This window comes from Pseudophryne corroboree, chromosome 1 (assembly GCF_028390025.1).
Source record: "Pseudophryne corroboree isolate aPseCor3 chromosome 1, aPseCor3.hap2, whole genome shotgun sequence".
NCBI classification, from domain to species: domain Eukaryota; kingdom Metazoa; phylum Chordata; class Amphibia; order Anura; family Myobatrachidae; genus Pseudophryne; species Pseudophryne corroboree.
The window spans coordinates 844,216,412-844,242,572 of NC_086444.1; positions in this window are offsets into that span (position 1 = coordinate 844,216,412).

Genomic DNA, 26,161 nt, shown 5'->3' on the forward strand with positions numbered 1-26,161 from the left:
CTCTTAGTCCGTAGAGGATGCTGGGGACTCCAAAAGGACTATGGGGTATAGACGGGATCCACAGGAGACATGGGCACACTATAAGACTTTGAATGGGTGTGAACTGGCTCCTCCTTCTATGCCCCTCCTCCAAACTCCAGTTAGATAACTGTGCCCAGGGAGACGGACATTTCGAGGAAAGAATTTATTGTTTAAACACGGTGGGGTATATTTACTAAGCTCCCGATTTTGGCCGAGATGGTGTTTTTTCTTCAAAGTGTCATCTCGGTAATTTACTAAACTAAAATCACGGCAGTGATGAGGGCATTCGTATTTTTATTACGGCTGTGTAGTAAAAATACGAATGAATACACCATCGGTCAAACGCGGCTGTTTAGGTATTGAACACGGTCATTTACTAATGATTCGTATTTGAAATCTCTTGCGTGAAAATGCATGTGCGGCCGTGAAAAAATACTAATCGTACAAAAAGCCTAAAAAAAAGTAGACCTGCTTTTGAGAAGCGTGTTTACATGTGTTGCCAATTCTACATTAGTCACACCTGACTTTTTGGACCTTTACAAGGGGCCCCAACACATTTTTCACCACTCTCAATCTGAAATGGCTGCTACTGTGTGTAGTACTGCTGTCTTGTTTGCTGAGGGATACCTAACACTGCTCCATGAGGCTACAATAAACCCAGGCCAGGAAAATCAACATGGTCAGCAGGTTGTACATGTTCCGCGTAGGCTGGCCATGGCTTGTTGTTTTAGTGGGCGTTTAAACCATAACAAATTTGCTGATGAACATGTTATACAGATGCTCCAACTAAATGTAAATAACATTTTCCCTCTGTATGACCTTGTCAAACTGAACCTAGACCCTGAGACAGCACGCTCTCGCTCTGTCTCAGGCCTGCACAAACTCCTGCCTGTGTTGCACTTTATGGCTACTGGCAGCTTCCAGCCTGTGACTAGCGATGTCATTAGTATCTCACAGGCCACCTTTTAGAAATATGTAATTCAGGTGAGTTAAAACATACATACACGTCTATGTCTAAGTGGTGCTTCTGTAATGTAATAGAACACAGTATTGTATTAATTACAGGTCATGACACTCACCTTTAATTTTGTAATGTCCACTCAGGTTTTGGATGTCTTGGATGGCCACATAGATGCCTCTCTCTGCTTCCCTACCCTGGAGTCGCAGTGGCATGCAGTCAGGGTAGCTTTATGTGATCTTGCGGCCATGGCCAATGTGCTGGTTGCCATAGATTAGACACACGTTGAGCTGAGGACACCTAGGGGCAGGCAATATATTTATACCAATACACATCTGGCCCAAGACACTAATGTGGAGGTGGTTTGTGGAGCGAATTAAACAATACACATATTCCGTGTTAACAATTTATTTTTTTTAACACACGAATTTATGAACAAACAAACAAAAAAAAACATTTTAATGGTCACCATATTCTGTGCACGCATTATTATTTGGGGTTTTTTTGTGTGCTGGGTGCCGAGGATTGTGCTGGCTCGTTGGTGTGGGTTCGACTTGAGCGTCGAACTGGGGATTGAACTGGGGTGTGGCTTGGTGTAGTTGTCCCCGAGCTCGATGTCACATGGTGTGATGCCAACACACTTAGGCTTTGACTTAGATTGTTCAAGCTTGCTGTGAGCTGCGTATTAGCGGCAGTGTTGTTTGCTATAATTCGCGATAGGTTCTCATTTATCATTTGGTTATGTTGGATGATCTGGATGAGTGATTGTTGCTGCCGCTGTTGTTCATCCAAGATGCGTTGGAGGTTTGATTGCATTTGGCTGTTGTCTGCCCTCATCTGCTCCATGGAGTTTGCGATTCTGCCCACCTGCACTATAAGTCTGCCTGAGTTGCGACTCAGTCTAGGCAGATGATGGGGCAGACTTGACAGGTATTGGCTGTGGGTGTTGAGGCTTGCGCAGTATTGCGCCTGTTGTGAGGACCAACGGGTCCAAAACTCAGGGCCCATTTGTGTGTCCACTTGTGTTGTGGTCAATTGGGGGCTGTGTGATGTTTGGGGTGGTTGTGGTATGTCCTGCGGCGTGGCTGGCTGGGTCGGATCAATGGCCTGCAGGTGGAGTGTGAAGGTCTCCTGGTCACGTTCCTGCTGGGCATCCTCAGTGATGATGGGTGGGTCTGTATGGGGTTGAAGACAGCCACTATTTAGTAAATATGTAGCATTGGTCTTACTATAGCTTTACGTCAACACGCATTACTTCTTAATATTAATGTTGTAATTGCTAAATAGATTGTGGCCTCAACTTAACTATGTTGTTCACCTTTTTTTAAAAATATGTGGCTTCTAACGTTCACTACTCATTTGTTTAAAGTTTGTGGGAATAGTTGGATTCTGAGCCATAATTAATGTTTAAACACGAAGAACTCTAACAAATACAAATTACTACATTTACATATTGGGTATGAAGCTTCCTTTAGAACAACACACACAATACAATAAATGTGTTGACCAATACACTCATACATTGTTCAAGGCAGTCAGTGGTCTGCCCAAAATGTTAACAAATATAGTGGTCTAAAATGTACACATTAACAATGGGTGAAAAAGTATTAAGGTGCCCTATGTTTAGAACTGGTGATGTTGGCCATGCCAAACAATTGGATGAGACTTAACATTTATGTCGGGTTTTTATCGCAAAAATTTATGTCAAACAAATGTGTTGATATGGCCAACATCACATCTGACAATTAACCATCTAAAAATACCTTACCACCATGTGCTTGTTGTTGGTGATTATTACAAGGATGACTGGTCATTTGTGTAATATTTTTTGCTCTGCATTAACAGTGGTGCAGATGTATAAACCTGGAGAAGGCATAAGGAAGTGAAAAACCAGTGATATGTGCAAGGTGATAAAGGCACAAGGCAAACAGCTCCAATATGTAAATTAACTTTTGTGTTTATTTTTGTACTGCTGCCTTTATCACCTTGCACACATATCAGTGTTTTTTCCCTTCCTTATGCCTTCTCCAGATTAATAAATCTACCCCACTGTTTTTTAACTTATTTACACGTAATTGTTATGTTTACTCACCAGACAAGTGAGGGGATTGTGGATCCTCACTTTGTGGGCTGGCCAATAGAGCTAGTGGTGGCAGGGCCGACACTGCGGAGATGCGCCGTTGGGGTGGTGATGCTGGTGCTGGAGCTTCTGCCTCAAGACGGCGTCTCTTGGGTGGCCTCGTAGCCACAGTAACCGAGCCCTGTGATGGGCGCCTTAGTGGAGGGGGATTTGCCGAAGAAGAACCTATGTGATAAGATAAACATTACCATTTTGTGTTTCTATGTGTTTGCAGAATATGTGTTTACAGTAAAATCTTACCTGCATTGCCACCATCTGCATCTCTTGGCAGTGTGGGATGTGGCCTGGCTGTGCTGCTTCTCTTGCGTACTGTAGAAATACAGGGGAGGGGTCCTGGGGTGCACACCGGTAATGAGAGGTGCGACCCTGCGGAGACCTTTCAGTAGAACTGCAAACAAAGAAAAAGGTTGCAGGTGCACAATTCAAACATTACCAATTTATTAATAATAATAATAATAATAATAATAGCAATAAAATTTTGCATTTTAAGCGAGGTTCTTCGCATAGTTATGGCCATAAGTAACGGCTTGCCCACCGCGTCCAGGTGACCTCATTAGTCGGGCAAGTCCCTAACATTTTGGGGGGTACAAATCTAGGGTGCGGGACCCCCCAAAATGAAGCAGCTGAGTGACCCCAGGGCAACACAAAAGTGAAAAAATATAGAGTGAAAAAGTGAAAATAGGTTAGTGAGATAGGCTGCTGAAAACAGCAGGTTTAAATTAGTGAGAGGTAATGAAGGGGGAGATAAAGTAGTGAGAGGTAAAGTAGTGAAAAGTGAAGGTAGGAAATGAATTACATTGAAACAAAACACACGATAGGGATGAAAGTAAATATGAAAATAAGTGTTAATATGTATTGCTCCTGAGGCAAAACAGCCACAACAGTCCAGGGGGACCCACACCCCGGAAACGCACCCCCATCTGATAATCCAATATACATTTGTGCAGGACTCACCTTGCTCTGCATGCAGTCTAAGAAATGTCAGGAACCTAATTAAAACCAATATATAGGACAGGTGGGCGTGGGTGCTACCACCAGGCAGAAGGGGTCTCTGGCCTTCTATTGTGTATGTGAATACACAGCATTAGGTATACAGGGGAGGGGTCCTGCGGTGCACACCGGTAATGAGAGGTGCGACCCTGCGGAGACCTTTCAGTAGAACTGCATACAAAGAAAAAGGTTGCAGGTGCACAATTCAAACATTACCAATTTATTAATAATAATAATAATAATAATGGCCATAACTATGCGAAGAACCTCGCTTAAAATGCAAAATTTTATTGCTATTATTATTATTATTATTATTATTATTATTAATAAATTGGTAATGTTTGAATTGTGCACCTGCAACCTTTTTCTTTGTATGCAGTTCTACTGAAAGGTCTCCGCAGGGTCGCACCTCTCATTACTGGTGTGCACCCCAGGACCCCTCCCCTGTATACTGTACCTAATGCTGTGTATTCACATACACAATAGAAGGCCAGAGACCCCTTCTGCCTGGTGGTAGCACCCACGCCCACCTGTCCTATATATTGGTTTTAATTAGGTTCCTGACATTTCTTAGACTGCATGCAGAGCAAGGTGAGTCCTGCACAAATGTATATTGGATTATCAGATGGGGGTGCGTTTCCGGGGTGTGGGTCCCCCTGGACTGTTGTGGCTGTTTTGCCTCAGGAGCAATACATATTAACACTTATTTTCATATTTACTTTCATCCCTATCGTGTGTTTTGTTTCAGTGTAATTCATTTCCTACCTTCACTTTTCACTACTTTACCTCTCACTACTTTATCTCCCCCTTCATTACCTCTCACTAATTTAAACCTGCTGTTTTCAGCAGCCTATCTCACTAACCTATTTTCACTTTTTCACTATATATTTTTTCACTTTTGTGTTGCCCTGGGGTCACTCAGCTGCTTCATTTTGGGGGGTCCCGCACCCTAGATTTGTACTAGAGATGAGCGCCGGAAATTTTTCGGGTTTTGTGTTTTGGTTTTGGGTTCGGTTCCGCGGCCGTGTTTTGGGTTCGACCGCGTTTTGGCAAAACCTCACCGAATTTTTTTTGTCGGATTCGGGTGTGTTTTGGATTCGGGTGTGTTTTGGATTCGGGTGTTTTTTTCAAAAAACCCTAAAAAACAGCTTAAACCATAGAATTTGGGGGTCATTTTGATCCCAAAGTATTATTAACCTCAAAAACCATAATTTCCACTCATTTTCAGTCTATTCTGAATACCTCACACCTCACAATATTATTTTTAGTCCTAAAATTTGCACCGAGGTCGCTGTGTGAGTAAGATAAGCGACCCTAGTGGCCGACACAAACACCGGGCCCATCTAGGAGTGGCACTGCAGTGTCACGCAGGATGTCCCTTCCAAAAAACCCTCCCCAAACAGCACATGACGCAAAGAAAAAAAGAGGCGCAATGAGGTAGCTGTGTGAGTAAGATAAGCGACCCTAGTGGCCGACACAAACACCGGGCCCATCTAGGAGTGGCACTGCAGTGTCACGCAGGATGTCCCTTCCAAAAAACCCTCCCCAAACAGCACATGACGCAAAGAAAAAAAGAGGCGCAATGAGGTAGCTGACTGTGTGAGTAAGATAAGCGACCCTAGTGGCCGACACAAACACCGGGCCCATCTAGGAGTGGCACTGCAGTGTCACGCAGGATGTCCCTTCCAAAAAACCCTCCCCAAACAGCACATGACGCAAAGAAAAAAAGAGGCGCAATGAGGTAGCTGTGTGAGTAAGATAAGCGACCCTAGTGGCCGACACAAACACCGGGCCCATCTAGGAGTGGCACTGCAGTGTCACGCAGGATGTCCCTTCCAAAAAACCCTCCCCAAACAGCACATGACGCAAAGAAAAAAAGAGGCGCAATGAGGTAGCTGACTGTGTGAGTAAGATAAGCGACCCTAGTGGCCGACACAAACACCGGGCCCATCTAGGAGTGGCACTGCAGTGTCACGCAGGATGTCCCTTCCAAAAAACCCTCCCCAAACAGCACATGACGCAAAGAAAAAAAGAGGCGCAATGAGGTAGCTGACTGTGTGAGTAAGATAAGCGACCCTAGTGGCCGACACAAACACCGGGCCCATCTAGGAGTGGCACTGCAGTGTCACGCAGGATGGCCCTTCCAAAAAACCCTCCCCAAACAGCACATGACGCAAAGAAAAATAAAAGAAAAAAGAGGTGCAAGATGGAATTGTCCTTGGGCCCTCCCACCCACCCTTATGTTGTATAAACAAAACAGGACATGCACACTTTAACCAACCCATCATTTCAGTGACAGGGTCTGCCACACGACTGTGACTGATATGACGGGTTGGTTTGGACCCCCCCCAAAAAAGAAGCAATTAATCTCTCCTTGCACAAACTGGCTCTACAGAGGCAAGATGTCCACCTCATCATCATCCTCTGATATATCACCGTGTACATCCCCCTCCTCACAGATTATCAATTCGTCCCCACTGGAATCCACCATCTCAGCTCCCTGTGTACTTTGTGGAGGCAATTGCTGCTGGTCAATGTCTCCGCGGAGGAATTGATTATAATTCATTTTAATGAACATCATCTTCTCCACATTTTCTGGATGTAACCTCGTACGCCGATTGCTGACAAGGTGAGCGGCGGCACTAAACACTCTTTCGGAGTATACACTTGTGGGAGGGCAACTTAGGTAGAATAAAGCCAGTTTGTGCAAGGGCCTCCAAATTGCCTCTTTTTCCTGCCAGTATAAGTACGGACTGTGTGACGTGCCTACTTGGATGCGGTCACTCATATAATCCTCCACCATTCTTTCAATGGGGAGAGAATCATATGCAGTGCCAGTAGACGACATGTCCGTATCCGTAATCGTTGTCAGGTCCTTCAGTCCGGACCAGATGTCAGCATCAGCAGTCGCTCCAGACTGCCCTGCATCACCGCCAGCGGGTGGGCTCGGAATTCTGAGCCTTTTCCTCGCACCCCCAGTTGCGGGAGAATGTGAAGGAGGAGATGTTGACAGGTCGCGTTCCGCTTGACTTGACAATTTTCTCACCAGCAGGTCTTTCAACCCCAGCAGACTTGTGTCTGCCGGAAAGAGAGATCCAAGGTAGGCTTTAAATCTAGGATCGAGCACGGTGGCCAAAATGTAGTGCTCTGATTTCAACAGATTGACCACCCGTGAATCCTTGTTAAGCGAATTAAGGGCTCCGTCCACAAGTCCCACATGCCTAGCGGAATCGCTCCGTGTTAGCTCCTCCTTCAATGTCTCCAGCTTCTTCTGCAAAAGCCTGATGAGGGGAATGACCTGACTCAGGCTGGCAGTGTCTGAACTGACTTCACGTGTGGCAAGTTCAAAGGGCATCAGAACCTTGCACAACGTTGAAATCATTCTCCACTGCGCTTGAGACAGGTGCATTCCACCTCCTATATCGTGCTCAATTGTATAGGCTTGAATGGCCTTTTGCTGCTCCTCCAACCTCTGAAGCATATAGAGGGTTGAATTCCACCTCGTTACCACTTCTTGCTTCAGATGATGGCAGGGCAGGTTCAGTAGTTTTTGGTGGTGCTCCAGTCTTCTGTACGTGGTGCCTGTACGCCGAAAGTGTCCCGCAATTCTTCTGGCCACCGACAGCATCTCTTGCACGCCCCTGTCGTTTTTTAAAAAATTCTGCACCACCAAATTCAAGGTATGTGCAAAACATGGGACGTGCTGGAATTTGCCCATATTTAATGCACACACAATATTGCTGGCGTTGTCCGATGCCACAAATCCACAGGAGAGTCCAATTGGGGTAAGCCATTCCGCGATGATCTTCCTCAGTTGCCGTAAGAGGTTTTCAGCTGTGTGCGTATTCTGGAAACCGGTGATACAAAGCGTAGCCTGCCTAGGAAAGAGTTGGCGTTTGCGAGATGCTGCTACTGGTGCCGCCGCTGCTGTTCTTGCGGCGGGAGTCCATACATCTACCCAGTGGGCTGTCACAGTCATATAGTCCTGACCCTGCCCTGCTCCACTTGTCCACATGTCCGTGGTTAAGTGGACATTGGGTACAACTGCATTTTTTAGGACACTGGTGAGTCTTTTTCTGACGTCCGTGTACATTCTCGGTATCGCCTGCCTAGAGAAGTGGAACCTAGATGGTATTTGGTAACGGGGGCACACTGCCTCAATAAATTGTCTAGTTCCCTGTGAACTAACGGCGGATACCGGACGCACGTCTAACACCAACATAGTTGTCAAGGCCTCAGTTATCCGCTTTGCAGCAGGATGACTGCTGTGATATTTCATCTTCCTCGCAAAGGACTGTTGAACAGTCAATTGCTTACTGGAAGTAGTACAAGTGGGCTTACGACTTCCCCTCTGGGATGACCATCGACTCCCAGCAGCAACAACAGCAGCGCCAGCAGCAGTAGGCGTTACACGCAAGGATGCATCGGAGGAATCCCAGGCAGGAGAGGAATCATCAGAATTGCCAGTGACATGGCCTGCAGGACTATTGGCATTCCTGGGGAAGGAGGAAATTGACACTGAGGGAGTTGGTGGGGTGGTTTGCGTGAGCTTGGTTACAAGAGGAAGGGATTTACTGGTCAGTGGACTGCTTCCGCTGTCGGCCAAAGTTTTTGAACTTGTCACTGACTTATTATGAATGCGCTGCAGGTGACGTATAAGGGAGGATGTTCCGAGGTGGTTAACGTCCTTACCCCTACTTATTACAGCTTGACAAAGGGAACACACGGCTTGACAAATGTTGTCCGCATTTCTGGTGAAATACTTCCACACCGAAGAGCTGATTTTTTTGGTATTTTCACCAGGCATGTCAACGGCCATATTCCTCCCACGGACAACAGGTGTCTCCCCGGGTGCCTGACTTAAACAAACCACCTCACCATCAGAATCCTCCTGGTCAATTTCCTCCCCAGCGCCAGCAACACCCATATCCTCCTCATCCTGGTGTACTTCAACACTGACATCTTCAATCTGACTATCAGGAACTGGACTGCGGGTGCTCCTTCCAGCACTTGCAGGGGGCGTGCAAATGGTGGAAGGCGCATGCACTTCACGTCCAGTGTTGGGAAGGTCAGGCATCGCAACCGACACAATTGGACTCTCCTTGTGGATTTGGGATTTCGAAGAACGCACAGTTCTTTGCTGTGCTTTTTCCAGCTTGAGTCTTTTCATTTTTCTAGCGAGAGGCTGAGTGCTTCCATCCTCATGTGAAGCTGAACCACTAGCCATGAACATAGGCCAGGGCCTCAGCCGTTCCTTGCCACTCCGTGTGGTAAATGGCATATTGGCAAGTTTACGCTTCTCCTCCGACAATTTTATTTTAGGTTTTGGAGTCCTTTTTTTACTGATATTTGGTGTTTTGGATTTGACATGCTCTGTACTATGACATTGGGCATCGGCCTTGGCAGACGACGTTGCTGGCATTTCATCGTCTCGGCCATGACTAGTGGCAGCAGCTTCAGCACGAGGTGGAAGTGGATCTTGATCTTTCCCTAATTTTGGAACCTCAACATTTTTGTTCTCCATATTTTAATAGGCACAACTAAAAGGCACCTCAGGTAAACAATGGAGATGGATGGATACTAGTATACAATTATGGATGGACTGCCGAGTGCCGACACAGAGGTAGCTACAGCCGTGGACTACCGTACTGTACTGTGTCTGCTGCTAATATAGACTGGTTGATAATGAGATGTAGTATGTATGTATAAAGAAGAAAGAAAAAAAAACCACGGGTAGGTGGTATACAATTATGGACGGACTGCCGAGTGCCGACACAGAGGTAGCTACAGCCGTGGACTACCGTACTGTACTGTGTCTGCTGCTAATATAGACTGGATGATAATGAGATGTAGTATGTATAAAGAAGAAAAAAAAAACCACGGGTAGGTGGTATACAATTATGGATGGACTGCCGAGTGCCGACACAGAGGTAGCTACAGCCGTGGACTACCGTACTGTACTGTGTCTGCTGCTAATATAGACTGGTTGATAATGAGATGTAGTATGTATGTATAAAGAAGAAAGAAAAAAAAAACCACGGGTAGGTGGTATACAATTATGGACGGACTGCCGAGTGCCGACACAGAGGTAGCTACAGCCGTGGACTACCGTACTGTACTGTGTCTGCTGCTAATATAGACTGGATGATAATGAGATGTAGTATGTATAAAGAAGAAAGAAAAAAAAAACCACGGGTAGGTGGTATACAATTATGGACGGACTGCCGAGTGCCGACACAGAGGTAGCTACAGCCGTGGACTACCGTACTGTACTGTGTCTGCTGCTAATATAGACTGGATGATAATGAGATGTAGTATGTATAAAGAAGAAGAAAAAAAACACGGGTAGGTGGTATACAATTATGGATGGACTGCCGAGTGCCGACACAGAGGTAGCTACAGCCGTGGACTACCGTACTGTACTGTGTCTGCTGCTAATATAGACTGGTTGATAATGAGATGTAGTATGTATGTATGTATAAAGAAGAAAGAAAAAAAAAACACGGGTAGGTGGTATACAATTATGGACGGACTGACGAGTGCCGACACAGAGGTAGCTACAGCCGTGGACTACCGTACTGTACTGTGTCTGCTGCTAATATAGACTGGATGATAATGAGATGTAGTATGTATAAAGAAGAAAGAAAAAAAAAACACGGGTAGGTGGTATACAATTATGGACGGACTGCCGAGTGCCGACACAGAGGTAGCTACAGCCGTGGACTACCGTACTGTACTGTGTCTGCTGCTAATATAGACTGGATGATAATGAGATGTAGTATGTATAAAGAAGAAAGAAAAAAAAACCACGGGTAGGTGGTATACAATTATGGATGGACTGCCGAGTGCCGACACAGAGGTAGCTACAGCCGTGGACTACCGTACTGTACTGTGTCTGCTGCTAATATAGACTGGATGATAATGAGATGTAGTATGTATAAAGAAGAAAAAAAAAACCACGGGTAGGTGGTATACAATTATGGATGGACTGCCGAGTGCCGACACAGAGGTAGCTACAGCCGTGGACTACCGTACTGTACTGTGTCTGCTGCTAATATAGACTGGATGATAATGAGATGTAGTATGTATAAAGAAGAAAGAAAAAAAAAACCACGGGTAGGTGGTATACAATTATGGATGGACTGCCGAGTGCCGACACAGAGGTAGCTACAGCCGTGAACTACCGTACTGTGTCTGCTGCGACTGGATGATAAATAATGATATAAAAAATATATATATATCACTACTGCAGCCGGACAGGTATATATTATATAATGACGGACCTGCTGGACACTGTCTGTCAGCAGAATGAGTTTTTTATAGAATAAAAAAACACCACACAAGTCACACGACGAGTGTTTAACTTTTTCAGGCAATCACAATATAGTATACTATACTGGTGGTCAGTGTGGTCAGGTCACTGGTCAGTCACACTGGCAGTGGCACTCCTGCAGCAAAAGTGTGCACTGTTTAATTTTAATAATATGTACTCCTGGCTCCTTCTATAACCTATAACTGCTCCCCAGTCTCCCCCACAATTAAGCTGTGTGAGCACAGTCAGATATTATACATAGATGATGCAGCACACTGGGCTGAGCACAGATATGGTATGTGACTGAGTCACTGTGTATCGTTTTTTTCAGGCAGAGAACGGATTATATTAAATAAAACTGCACTGGTGGTCACTGGTCAGTGGTCAGTCACTAGTAAACTCTGCACTCTCTAGTACTCCTAAGCTCCAGTAAATCAAGTGTCTCTGTCTCAATCTCACTCTCTCTCTCTTCTAATCTAAATGGAGAGGACGCCAGCCACGTCCTCTCCCTATCAATCTCAATGCACGTGTGAAAATGGCGGCGACGCGCGGCTCCTTATATAGAATCCGAGTCTCGCGATAGAATCCGAGCCTCGCGAGAATCCGACAGCGTCATGATGACGTTCGGGCGCGCTCGGGTTAACCGAGCAAGGCGGGAAGATCCGAGTCGCTCGGATCCGTGTAAAAAAAGCTGAAGTTCGGGCGGGTTCGGATTCCGAGGAACCGAACCCGCTCATCTCTAATTTGTACCCCCCAAAATGTTAGGGACTTGCCCGACTAATGAGGTCACCTGGACGCGGTGGGCAAGCCGTTACTTATGGCCATAACTATGCGAAGAACCTCGCTTAAAATGCAAAATTTTATTGCTATTATTATTATTATTATTATTAATAAATTGGTAATGTTTGAATTGTGCACCTGCAACCTTTTTCTTTGTATGCAGTTCTACTGAAAGGTCTCCGCAGGGTCGCACCTCTCATTACCGGTGTGCACCCCAGGACCCCTCCCCTGTAAACCTAATGCTGTGTATTCACATACACAATAGAAGGCCAGAGACCCCTTCTGCCTGGTGGTAGCACCCACGCCCACCTGTCCTATATATTGGTTTTAATTAGGTTCCTGACATTTCTTATAGGCCCTACACACTTGGCGATATTCTGAAAGATATGAACGATCTCGTTCATAAATGAACGAGAACTCGTTCATATCTTTCAGTGTGGAGACTTAAGCGATGAACGATGCGCGTCCCCGCGCTCGTTCATCGCTGGTCTCCCGTCGGCTGTGCATGCAGGCCAATATGGACGATCTCGTCCATATTTGCCTGCACTTCAATGTAGCCGGGTGACGGGGGGAGTGAAGAAACTTCACTCCCCCCGTCACTGCCCCCCCGCCGCCGGGTTGCTCGTCGGCCGTATCGGCCGTCGGGCACCTCGGCGGCGCATCGCCGAGTGTGTAGGGCCCCTTAGACTGCATGCAGAGCAAGGTGAGTCCTGCACAAATGTATATTGGATTATCAGATGGGGGTGCGTTTCCGGGGTGTGGGTCCCCCTGGACTGTTGTGGCTGTTTTGCCTCAGGAGCAATACATATTAACACTTATTTTCATATTTACTTTCATCCCTATCGTGTGTTTTGTTTCAATGTAATTAATTTCCTACCTTCACTTTTCACTACTTTACCTCTCACTACTTTATCTCCCCCTTCATTACCTCTCACTAATTTAAACCTGCTGTTTTCAGCAGCCTATCTCACTAACCTATTTTCACTTTTTCACTATATATTTTTTCACTTTTGTGTTGCCCTGGGGTCACTCAGCTGCTTCATTTTGGGGGGTCCCGCACCCTAGATTTGTACCCCCCAAAATGTTAGGGACTTGCCCGACTAATGAGGTCACCTGGACGCGGTGGGCAAGCCGTTACTTATGGCCATAACTATGCGAAGAACCTCGCTTAAAATGCAAAATTTTATTGCTATTATTATTATTATTATTATTATTATTAATAAATTGGTAATGTTTGAATTGTGCACCTGCAACCTTTTTCTTTGTATGCAGTTCTACTGAAAGGTCTCCGCAGGGTCGCACCTCTCATTACCGGTGTGCACCCCAGGACCCCTCCCCTGTATACCTAATGCTGTGTATTCACATACACAATAGAAGGCCAGAGACCCCTTCTGCCTGGTGGTAGCACCCACGCCCACCTGTCCTATATATTGGTTTTAATTAGGTTCCTGACATTTCTTAGACTGCATGCAGAGCAAGGTGAGTCCTGCACAAATGTATATTGGATTATCAGATGGGGGTGCGTTTCCGGGGTGTGGGTCCCCCTGGACTGTTGTGGCTGTTTTGCCTCAGGAGCAATACATATTAACACTTATTTTCATATTTACTTTCATCCCTATCGTGTGTTTTGTTTCAATGTAATTCATTTCCTACCTTCACTTTTCACTACTTTACCTCTCACTACTTTATCTCCCCCTTCATTACCTCTCACTAATTTAAACCTGCTGTTTTCAGCAGCCTATCTCACTAACCTATTTTCACTTTTTCACTATATATTTTTTCACTTTTGTGTTGCCCTGGGGTCACTCAGCTGCTTTATTTTGGGGGGTCCCGCACCCTAGATTTGTACCCCCCAAAATGTTAGGGACTTGCCCGACTAATGAGGTCACCTGGACGCGGTGGGCAAGCCGTTACTTATGGCCATAACTATGCGAAGAACCTCGCTTAAAATGCAAAATTTTATTGCTATTATTATTATTATTATTATTAATAAATTGGTAATGTTTGAATTGTGCACCTGCAACCTTTTTCTTTGTATGCAGTACTGTAGAAATATGAAGAATGTACTTATGAACATACTATTTTGTTGATATGTTTATGCAAATTCCTTATTGTGATGTAAACATATGTGGTACCTGATGAGAAGTAAACTAAACAATGCTTATGCTTTTCTGCCTGACTTCATTGGGTGTGTATCATTTAAATTAGAATAAAATTTGCAAGATAATCCATACACAAACGCAAATAATAAAAAAAAATTTACTACTTAAAACCAAAACGTTGTAGCTTGACACAACCACAATATTGCACGCTAAGGTCCCAATTTTTGATGCTAACAATAAAACACTAGCCACAAATATCTGCGAAAACTTGGAAACATCACAACCAAATATGCATGAAAAAAACACATGAAGCACACAAAGGACAACCCAGAACAACACACAATAAACATAAATGCTATGAAATGTATTAAAAAAAAAATATTCATCACACTTCTTTAAAATACACCTACAAACATTTACTTTTGGCATAAAACACCAGAAAAAGGACAAGGCAACCACAAAAAATCTACTATACAAAGGTTAAAAAAATACATAATTGAGAATAACACTACATCAGGCCTGGCCAACCTGTGGCTCTCCAGATGTAGTGAAACTACACATCCCAGCATGCCCTGCCACAGTTTTAGCATTCCCTAATAGCAAAACTGTGGCAAGGCATGATGGGACTTGTAGTTTTACAACAGCTGGAGAGCCACAGGTTGGCCAGGCCTGCACTACATCACCAACACATTAGAATAATGAACAAACTGACAACCACAATTAGCTAGAAGACATTTCAGACAACTAAGGACAAAGCACAGATGTTTAAATTTAAAACAAAAACAAAAACAACTCACCATCCTGCTTTGGCCGAACCGAATCCCGGACATAAGTGGCACCAACCACTTCTGGCGGAATGAGTGCACGCACAGGCTCCTCCCAATCACGGTAAGATGCACGGAAGGGGTGTCCACCCCGGTTTGGCGGGCTGATTTAGCCTCCTTGGCCATCTTCGCCTTGACACGGCGCTTTATGTCGTAGAAACACTTACGACACGTGTCCTCGGTCCGCCTCAACACACCCTCACTATTAACAGCAGCAACGACCTTCCCCCACAGAACACTCTTCCTGCGTGACGACACCTTTGCAGCATCATGGCCAAACTGCCGATGATGCCTCATCAGCTCCCGCACCAAAGCCATATTTTCAGCGTAGCTGAATTTTACATTGCGGCCAGTCTTTGTAGTGGTGCGTGGCTGCGGAGCCACAACACCATCACTATCACTGGAGGCCGCAGCAACAACCTCCCCCTCCTCCTCACTAACCTCCTCCACCTCACTAACCTCCTCCACCTCACTCACCTCCTCCCTCTCACTCACCTCCTCCCTCTCACTCACCTCCTCCACCACACTCACCTCTGACTGGGACATAATCAGGACAAACAACAAATAACACTGAGAAAAAAAAACACTAAACACACTCCTCCACTACCACTACACACCAAACACACACACACACACTCACTCACTCACTCACAAACAATGACAATAGACGTGAAATAAAAAACAATGACAAAAAACTAGACAGACTTTTAAATAACTACACAAGTATGACAAAACTACTTACACACACAGTACAGCACTCAACAATCACAAAGAACCTCCTCAAAACCGCCAAAAACTCCAAACAACTCACCAACTCCTAACACACCTTCCTCTCACCTCTCCACTAGCTAAACCCACGAGGTTCGGACGGTTTGGGGCGTTTTTATAGTAATGTGCACAGACACTCCTCCATCACGAATCAAACTAATCACGGACGAGTGACAAAAACGAAACTTAGGAAAAAAACGCGTCCGTGAACGGACAAACACTGTCGTAACCAAAATGTGACGCAGTCGTAAAAAAACCTCATAACACGGCCGCAAAACCACTAAATCGGCCGCATTCTACCTTATAAAACCACGAATGACATCGACATCGGAAAACACGACAAATACGACAGCTTAGTAAATGAGGCGTAAAATTTTCAAAAAGTTGCAAATACACACATTCGATGTCATTCGTGATGAATCTCCCTCCAAATCGGTACTAATACGAATTTTAGTAAATATACCCCGGTGAGTGTCATACCAGCTCACACCTTGAACATGCCGCAGAACGTGGCATTCAATAGAACACCAGCCGACGGCATGAAAAATATACAGCAATATGCTGACCGAAAATGTAACACAACCTGTGTGTAAACACGACCATTAATAGCATACCGCATGCCATGGCATGAATAACGTCAGCAACCGACTTTACTGAAAAGAAACACCACATGAGTGTAACCACCAATAGCTGCAGATACAGTACGCATTGGGACCGGCGCCCAGCATCCTCTACGGACTAAGAGAAAAGGATTTACCGGTAGGTATGAAAATCCTATTTTCTCATACGTCCTAGAGGATGCTGGGGACTCCAAAAGGACCATGGGGTTTATACCAAAGCTCCAGACCGGGCGGGAGAGTGCGGATGACTCTGCAGCACCGATTGAGCAAACATGAGGTCCTCATCAGCCAGGGTATCAAACTTGTAGAACTTAGCAAAAGTGTTTGAACCCGACCAAGTAGCTGCTCGGCAAAGTGAAACCGCCGATACTCCACGGGCATCCGCCCAAGAAAAGCCCACCTTCCTGGTAGAATGGGCCTTCACCGACTTCGGTACTGGCAACCAGCCGTAGAATGAGCCTGCCGACTCGTATCACAGATCCAGCGTGCAACAGTCTGCTTAGAAGCAGGAGCCCCAATTTTGTTGGGAGCATACAGGATAAACAGAGCCTCTTTTTCCCCAATCTGAGCCGTTCTGGTGACATAAATATTCAAAACTCTGACTACACCGAGAGACTTCGAATCAGCCAAAGCTTCAGTAGCCACAGGCATCACAATAGGTTGGTTCATGTGAAACGCAGAAACCACTTTCTGCAGAAATTGTAGCCGAATTCTCAATTCCGCTCTATCCACATGGAAGATCAAATAGGGCTCTTGTGAGACAAGGCCGCTAATTCCGGCACCCGCCTTGCGGACGCCAAGGCCACAGCATGACCACTTTCCAAGTGAGAAATTTTAACTCAACCTTTCGTAAAGGTTCCAACCTGTGTGACATAAGAAACTGCAACACCACGTTAAGGTCCCATGGTGCCACTGGGGGCACAAATGGAGGTTGGATGTGCAGCACCCCTTTCACGAAAGTCTGAACTTCTGGAAGGGTGGCCAATTCTTTTTGAAAGAAAATTGATAAGGCCAAAATCTGCACTTTAATGGAGCCTAACTTTAGGCCTGCATCCACACCTGCTTGCAAAAAATGGAGAAAACGACCCAGCTGAAATTTGTCCGTAGGAGCCTTCCTGGATTCACACCAAGACACATACTTCCTCCAAATACGGTGGAAAAGCTTCGCCGTTACTCCTTTCCTAGCCTGAAGCAATGTGGGAATGACTTCACCGGAAATACCCTTTCAGGCTAGGATATGGCGTTCAACCGCCATGCCGTCAAACGCAGCCACGGTAAGTCTTGAAACACGCCCGGCTCTAGCTGTAACAGGTCCTCTCGTAGAGGAAGAGGTCAGGGATCTTCTATGAGTAAGTCTTGAAGATCTGGATACCAAGCCCTCCTTGATCAGACCGGAACAATGAGGATCGCCTGAACCTTTGTTCTTCTTATGTTTATAACCTTCGGAAAAAGTGAAAGTGGAGGGAACACATAGACCGACTGAAACACCCACGGTGTCACAAGGGCGTCCACTGCTATTGCTTGAGTGTCCCTTGACCAGGAACAATATCCCTGAAGTTTCTTGTTGAGGCGAGACGCCATCATGTCTAATTGAGGAATTCCCCAAAGACTTGTCACTTCACTGAAAACTTCTTGATGAAGACCCCACTCTCCTGGATGGAGATCGTGTCTGCTGAGGGAGTCTATTTCTCCGTTGTCAACACCCGGAACGAAGACCGCTAATAGAGCGTTTACATGCCTTTCCGCCCAGCGGAAAACTTTTGCGGCTTCTGCCATTGCCGCTTTGCCTCTCATTCCGCCCTAGCGGCTTACTTACGCCACTGCTGTTAAGTCGTCTGACAGAATTAAGACGGGCAGATCGCGAAGATGTTCCGTTGTAAATAGCTCTTAATTCAAGAATGCTTATTGTAGACAAGCTACCCGGCTTGACCTTTTCCCCTGGAAATTCTTCCCCTGGAAAGACTGCTCCCCAGCCTCGGAGACTTGTATCCATGGACACCAGGATCTAATCCTGGATCCCGAACCTTCGTCCCTCTAGGAGGTGAGAACTGTGAAGCCACCACAGGAGAGATATCCAGGTCCTGGAAAATAGGATTATTTTCCGGTGCATGTGCAGGTGAGACCCGGACCACATGTCCAACTGGTCCCGCAAAAAACACTCTGGCATTTGACCTGCTCATCGAATGGCCTCGTAGGCCGCAACCATCTTCTTCATCAACGGAACGTATTGACGGGTTTACACTGTTGCAAATCTGAGCCGACTCTGGATCCTCAGATCTCTTTCCACAGGAAAAAAACTAACTCTCAACAGTTCAGTATTTAATCTTATTCCCAACTCCGACATCTGCGTCGTTTGGATCAACAGCGATTCGCTGTGTTGAAGAACTGTCAGAGAGAAACAACGATTTGTACCACTTGTTTCTAAACCTCGCCGTAGTCGGGAGAGCGTCGCAGTACAGAACAATAATGGCTCTTACTATTGAAGGAAGACCAACATACTGCCATCACTCCGGTGAAATGGCAATGACAATCCTGAATAACAAACCCAGGTAAGCTTAATGCGGATGAAACCGCATTTAAACCCTCTTTCTTCTTCTACAGGTTGGAGATCCGTGCCTCAGAAGCACGAAAAGCTTGAATAACAGCTTTTTTTTTTTTGTGTGACAGGGACAGCAAGCCAATGTCCTGATCCTGACCCAACTCTTGTATGGCGTCGCATACTACCTCCCCGTCCAGAGGAGAATCGGTAAGCTCTATTTTGAAACATCAGTGAGGGGAATCATCTGGAACCTCCAGTATGTCCCCCTTTTGACTCCATTCTTAACTCACTGGTCCAAGTCCATTCCAGGACTGACTGAAGAGTATTAGACGAGTTCCTACCTGTGTGGGCTCCAGCAAGATAGACCCAGCGACATGCGGTGGATGTGGTAGAACAGAGGACGATATCTGCTTCTGCGAACTTAAAAAGTCTGCAGACCTCTTACCTTATCACCTTCCTCTACCTGCAAAGAAGGGGAAAAAACGGTATCCAACCGGTCAAAATGACTGCATCCTACAAAATATGCATCACCAACCGTTGTGAGGGACATAGCTCAAGAAGGTAGACTTACCAGTGGTATCTGCCGAGATCAACTTAACAAAGCCATCCCCTAACCAGGTTACACCTTCCTAGGGAAGATACTGCAGTATTCCTCAGAGCCAGCCTCCGCATGCCTTTGGTGAATCCACCACGCCCTCCTAGTCGAGAGGGCCATGGAAGTGGCCCGCGCACCCAAGAGGCCCATACCTCTCGTAGTCACATGGCAGCATGCTGCAATGTTCTAGAGAAGACCCAACCTAAGGAATATCCCCTCTCTCTCTAGGGTAATTATATCGGATGCCAAGGTAACTGACCATTTCTGAATGTAAGCACTCCCCCATGTAATGCAAATATTATCAAAGCATATAATTAAGATATCACTTAGCTTCCTGTATATCATCCTTTATGACAGGGCCCCTTGCCGACCAGGGGTTGACCTTCACTTTATTCTATCCACGGCGGGAAAAGAATAAACACTCGGACTCCTCGTGAGGATTTGAGACCATCTCGTCACGGCTGACCTAGAGCTTTATCAACAGAGTGACCAGCACATGAGAAGGAATAACTTTACTTCAGCATTCATTAGAAATCGTAATATGAATATACAAATGTAAATACACATATACACACATATTCTATACATACATCATACATACAATATATGTATTTTGTCAGGAACAGCGAGGTCCCTAGTGACCTTAATGTGTTCAGAATGTGTATGAACATGTACTGAATGCCAATGTTGTGGATCTAACCAGGAAACATTATGGTCGACATAAGACATAGTATTCGTCGACAACAGGGAGTAGTAACCGGGCAAAATAACATTCTTGCAACCCCGAGGGGTCTGAGGGAAATATATACATCATTCTAATATCACTCCCCCACATCTGTGCTCGAGCTACAGCTCAATGGAACCGTACCATATATATATATATATATATATATATGTAGAAAGAATGGAGGCGGCACTCACGCAGGCTTTTGCAGATGTAGAAAGGTCAGTTTAATGTACCGACATGTTTCGGGGACTAGCCCCGTCCTCAGGGCCTTAACGTTATCTGCAAAAGCCTGCGTGAGTGCCGCCTCCATTCTTTCTACATGTTTATGAGGTAACACCTTTGGGAGGGCACCGCAGCTTCATTACTTTCACAGAGGAGTGCCGGGGCTTTCTAAACATATATATATATATATATATATATATATATATATATATACAAGGGAGGGTAGGGGTACTAGCGACTAACAGTGTCTACACTTAAAGGATATATATATGAAGAATGATGCAATACGTATTTCTAAAAAATGGAGGGGTATTTATTATAAAACAGACATTTTAATAAAAATACAAAAAAGGGTTGGATGGAATAAAAAAGGGTGGTTTTGATTAATTAAAACATAAATTCAGGCTGATTAACACATAAAAAATATAAAAACATATCTGGAACAATAAAGATATAAAAATATATTTCAGATAAGAGAAAGGTGCTTATCTTAAAAATGGAAGGTCAACTGAGGTATACCCAACGCGTTTCGTCCGTCTGACTACATCAAGGGGTCATATATATACAGGTATAGGTTTTTTACATTATCATGTTAATTTACACCCAATCATAACAGTTGGTGCAGACAGGGTCACCCACATACAATTGTGTCTCCCATACAGTGTTTACTTTGGAAAAGCTTACAACTACCGACATGCTGACACTTCATCTACTGAATCAAGTACAATCAGGAGTTGGCAATGCCGACAGAGGGATTCCCATAGCTGTTTGTGGCAGAGCACTCACACATGTCGACACAGGTGTACTAAATCACTATAATGGGTAGATTCCAGTATCTGACAGGGAAAACACAGAAACTTTAACAACTCATGTACCACACACTCATTATATATACAGTATATATATATATATATATATATATATATATAGTGCTTTATATATGAACCCATAGTGCACTAAACAACTGTGCCCCCCTCCGTTTTACACTGTTAGTTGTTCCACAGTGTTTTGGCGGTGCCAGTGTCTCTGTAAGGAGAAAATGGCGCTGTATAGAGTTGTGAGGGCTAAGCCACGCCCCCTTCTCAGCGCGCTTCAGTCCCGCCAATTTTTACTTTTTTATACTGGCGGGGGTCAGTATACAGTGCCTATGCACTGTATACCTCTTTGCCAGGCATGTATATGAGGTATTTTTGCTGCCCAGGGTGCCCCACCTGCGCCCTGCACCCTTGTAGTGCCGCTTGTGTGTGGGAGCAATGGCGCGCAGCGCAACCGCTGCACGGTACCTCAGAGACTCTGAAGTCTTCTGCCGTCACTGAAGTCTTCTGTTTCTTCCTTTACTCACATGGCTTCTTTCTTCTGGCTCTGTGAGGGGGGTGACGGCGCAGCTCCGGGAACGAGCAGCTAGGCGAACCAAGTGATCAGACCCTCTGGAGCTAATGGTGTCCAGTAGCCTAAGAAGCAGAGCCCTTGAACTCAGAAGAAGTAGGTCTGCTTATCTCCCCTCACTCCTACGATGCAGGGAGCCTGTAGCCAACAGGTCTCCCTGAAAATAATAAACCTAACATAAAGTCTTTTCAGAGAAACTCAGGAGAGCTCCCCTAATGTGTGTCCAGTCTCTCTGGGAACAGAGTCTAACTGGAGTCTGGAGGAGGGCATAGAGGGAGGAGCCAGTTCACACCCATTCAAAGTCTTATAGTGTGCCAATGTCTCCTGCGGATCCCGTCTATACCCCATGGTCCTTTTGGAGTCCCCAGCATCCTCTAGGACGTATGAGAAAGTAGTTTTTGCAAATACAAAACCCTGTGTCATCTTGTAGTTAAAGCTTGGTGTTTGGTGCAAGGAGTCCAGAGTTGACTCGTGGTGCGGAGAACCCCATCCACAGCCCACAAGCTGAACCAACTTGGAAGGAGAGGAAGTGAGTGTAGACTGTATAGAGTACATCAATTGTTAATACCACGGGACTCTGTACTATTTATATAATGTGTGTGTGGAAAAAAAATAGGATATTAATTACCTACCAGTAAATCCTTTTCTCGTAGTCCGTAGGGAATACATGGAATTCATTTAGTACCATGGGGTATAGACGGGTCCACTAGGAACCTTGGGCACTTTAAGAATTTGATAGTGTGCGCTGGCTCCTCCCTCTTAGCCCCTCCTACCAGTCTAGGAAACTGTGCCCGAGGAGACGGACATACTTTGAGAGAAGGATAGATAAGGAAAGTGGTGGGATTACGAAGAGGAAAGCCATGCTAACCAAACTTGAAACATGAACAGCAACAGCTGAACAAACCAGAATACTTAACTAAGTAACAGTGCAGGAAGAACGAAGAACCGGGCGGGTGCCCAGTATCCCCTAAGGACTACGAGAAAAGGATTTACCAGTAGGTGATTAAAAACCTATTTTCTCTTACGTCCTTGGGGATAATGGGAATCCATTTAGTACCATGGGGAAGTACCAAAGCTCCCAAACTGGGTTGGGGAGTGCTGAGGTTCCTGCAGAACTGATTGACCAAACTGAAGGTCCTCAGAGGCCAAAGTATCAAACTTGTAAAACTTTGCAAACGCAGTCGAACCTGACCAAGTAGCTGCTCGGCAGAGCTGTAAAGTCGAGACACCCCGGGCAGCCGCCCAAGAATAACCCACTAACCTAGTAGAGTGGGCCTGTAGAGATTTTGGGACTGGCCTGGAACAAGCATGCTGGATAGTGATCCTGAACCAGCATGCAATAGACTGCTTTGAAGCAAGACACCCAATTTTATTGGGATCATAGAGAACGAACAACGAGTCGGATTTCCTGTGATGAGCTGTCCTCTTTACGTACACCTTCAAAGCCATCACAACATCCAAAGACTTTGAAGTAGCAGAGGTGTCTGTAACAGCCGGAACCACAATAGGTTGGTTGATGTGAAATGCGGACACCACCTTAGGAAGAAATTGCTGACAAGTTCCGAGTTCAGCTCTGTCCTCATGGAAAACTAAGTAGGGACTCTTGTGAGACAATGCTTCTAGCTCCGACACACGTCTTGCCGAAGCCAAGGCCAACAGTGTGACGGTCTTCCACGTAAGTTACTTTACGTCAACCTCCTGTAACAGTTCAAACCAGTCCGACTGGAGCAACCGCAGCACCAAATTGAGATCCCAAGGTGCCGTGGGAGGCTGGATGTGTAGAACACCGTTCAAGAACACCTGGACCTCAGGGAGAGAAGCCAATTGTTTCTGAAAGTAAATAGACAAAGCCGAAATCTGGACTTTAATTGAGCCTAGGCGTAGGCCCACATCCACTCCCGACTGCAGAAAAAGCAGGAGACATCCCAGATGAAATTCCACCGCAGAATATTGTCTGCTCACAGACCAAGAGAAATAATACTTCCCTATACGGTGGTAATGTTTAGACATTACCCCCTTCCTGGCTTGGATCATAGTCGGGATGACCTTGTCAGGAATCCCTCTCCTGGCTAGAATCAGCCGTTCAACTTCCATGCTGTTAAACGTAGCCGCGGTAAGTCTTGATAGACGAACGGGCCCTGTTGCAGAAGATCCTCACGAGGTAGAGGCCATGGATCTTCGATCAGCATCCCGAGCAGATCCGCGTACAAGGCCCGTCGAGGCCAGTCCGGAGCAATGAGGATTGCTTGAATCTTTTCCCTTTTTATTCTCTTTAGAATTCTTGGGATCAGAGGAAGTGGAGGAAACACGTACACCAGCTGGTAGACCCACGGAGTTGTCAGAGCGTCTACAGCCACTGCTTGTGGGTCTCTCGACCTGGAACAATACCACTTGAGCTTTTTCTTGAGTCGAGAGGCCATCATGTAGATCTGTGGATATCCCCACCAAAATGTCAACCACTGTAACACCTCTGGGTGGAGGCCCAACTCCGCCGGGTGCAGGTCGTGTTTGCTGAGGAAGTCTGCTTCCCAGTTGTCTACTCCCAAAATGAAGACCGCCGATAACGCCACGGCGTGTTTTTCCGCCCACAGGAGAATTATTGACACCTCTGACATTGCTGCTCTGCTTTTCTTCGGTCTATGTACATTACTGCCGTTACAGTGTCCGACTGGACTTGAATGGCCTGATTCCGAAGTAGAGATGAGGACTGCAGAAGTGCGTTGTAGAATACAAAGTTCTAAGATGTTTATTGGAAGGACAACTTCCCGACCTGACCATCTTCCTTGAAACTGCGCGCCCTGGGTGATTACTCCCCAACCTCTGAGGCTTGCGTCTGTGGTTAGCAGAATCCAATTCTGAATCCCGAACCGCCGACGAGGTGAGAAGTGTGTATCCACCACAGCAGGGAGATTCTGGCTCTTGGCGACAGACAGATCCTCTGGTGTATGTGAAGATGCGATCCGGATCATTTGTCCAACAGATCAGGCTGGAAGGGCCTTGCATGAAACCTTCCGTGCTGAATCGCCTCGTAAGAGGCCACCATTTTCCTCAGAAGGCGAAAGCACAGATGCACTGAGATCCAGGTTAACTTCAGGACAGCCCGAACCATCGAGTGGATTACCATAGCCTTCTCCAAGGGAAGGAACACTCTCTGAGACTCTGTGTCCAGTATCATTCCAAGGAAAGGAAGCCTCTGCGTCAGTTCAAGGTGAGATTTTGGTAAGTTCACAATCCACCCGTGATCCAGGAGTAGTCTGGCTGAGAGGCCAATGCTCTCCAACAACCGCTCCCTGGATGGTGCCTTTATCAGAAGATTGTCCAGGTACGGAATTATGTTCACTCCCTGTTTGCGGAGTAGAAACATAATCTCTGCAATCACCTTGGTGAACACTCTCGGTGCAGTGGAGAGACCAAATGGGCCTGGAACTGGTAGTGGCAGTCCTGCAGTGCAAATTGCAGATAAGCCTGATGAGGCGGCCAGATTGGAATGTGAAGGTACGTATCCTTGATATCCAGACACTAGGAATTCCCCCTCCTCCAGACCTGAGATCACCACTCTCAGAGACTCCATCTTGAACACTAATAAGTATGGGTTCAACGACTTGAGGTTCAAAATCGGTCTTACCGAACCTTTCGGTTTTGGTACTACAAACAAGTTGGAGTAATATCCCTTGTTTTGCAGATGAGGTGGAACTGGAACAATGACCTGAGTCTGTACCAGTTTTTGAATGGCGTCCTGTAACGTTATACTTGCCTCTTGTGAAACTGGTAAGCCTGATTTGAAGAATCTGTGAGGTAGGAGCTCCTGAAACTCCAGTCTGTAATACTGGGAAATAAGGTCTATGACCCAGGGATCCTGGCACGAACCTGTCCAGATGTGACTGAAATTTTTTAGTCGGGCTCCCACCTGCCAGACTTCCAGGCTTCGTGGTCCACCCTCCAGCTGAAGGCGGTTGCTGGTTTGCGTGGTTTACCTCTAGCGCCTCCGGTGGCTGCAAAAGAACCTCTGATTTTGCCCTTAAACTTGGCAGGCCGAAAGGACTGTAGATTAGGTCCTGAGTACGCCTTATTGGCTGGGGGGGGGGGGGGGCTGCAGAAGGAAGATACATGGACTTACCCACAGTAGCTTTGGAGATCCATTTGTCTAGTTCATCTCCAAATAAGGCCTCTCCTGTGA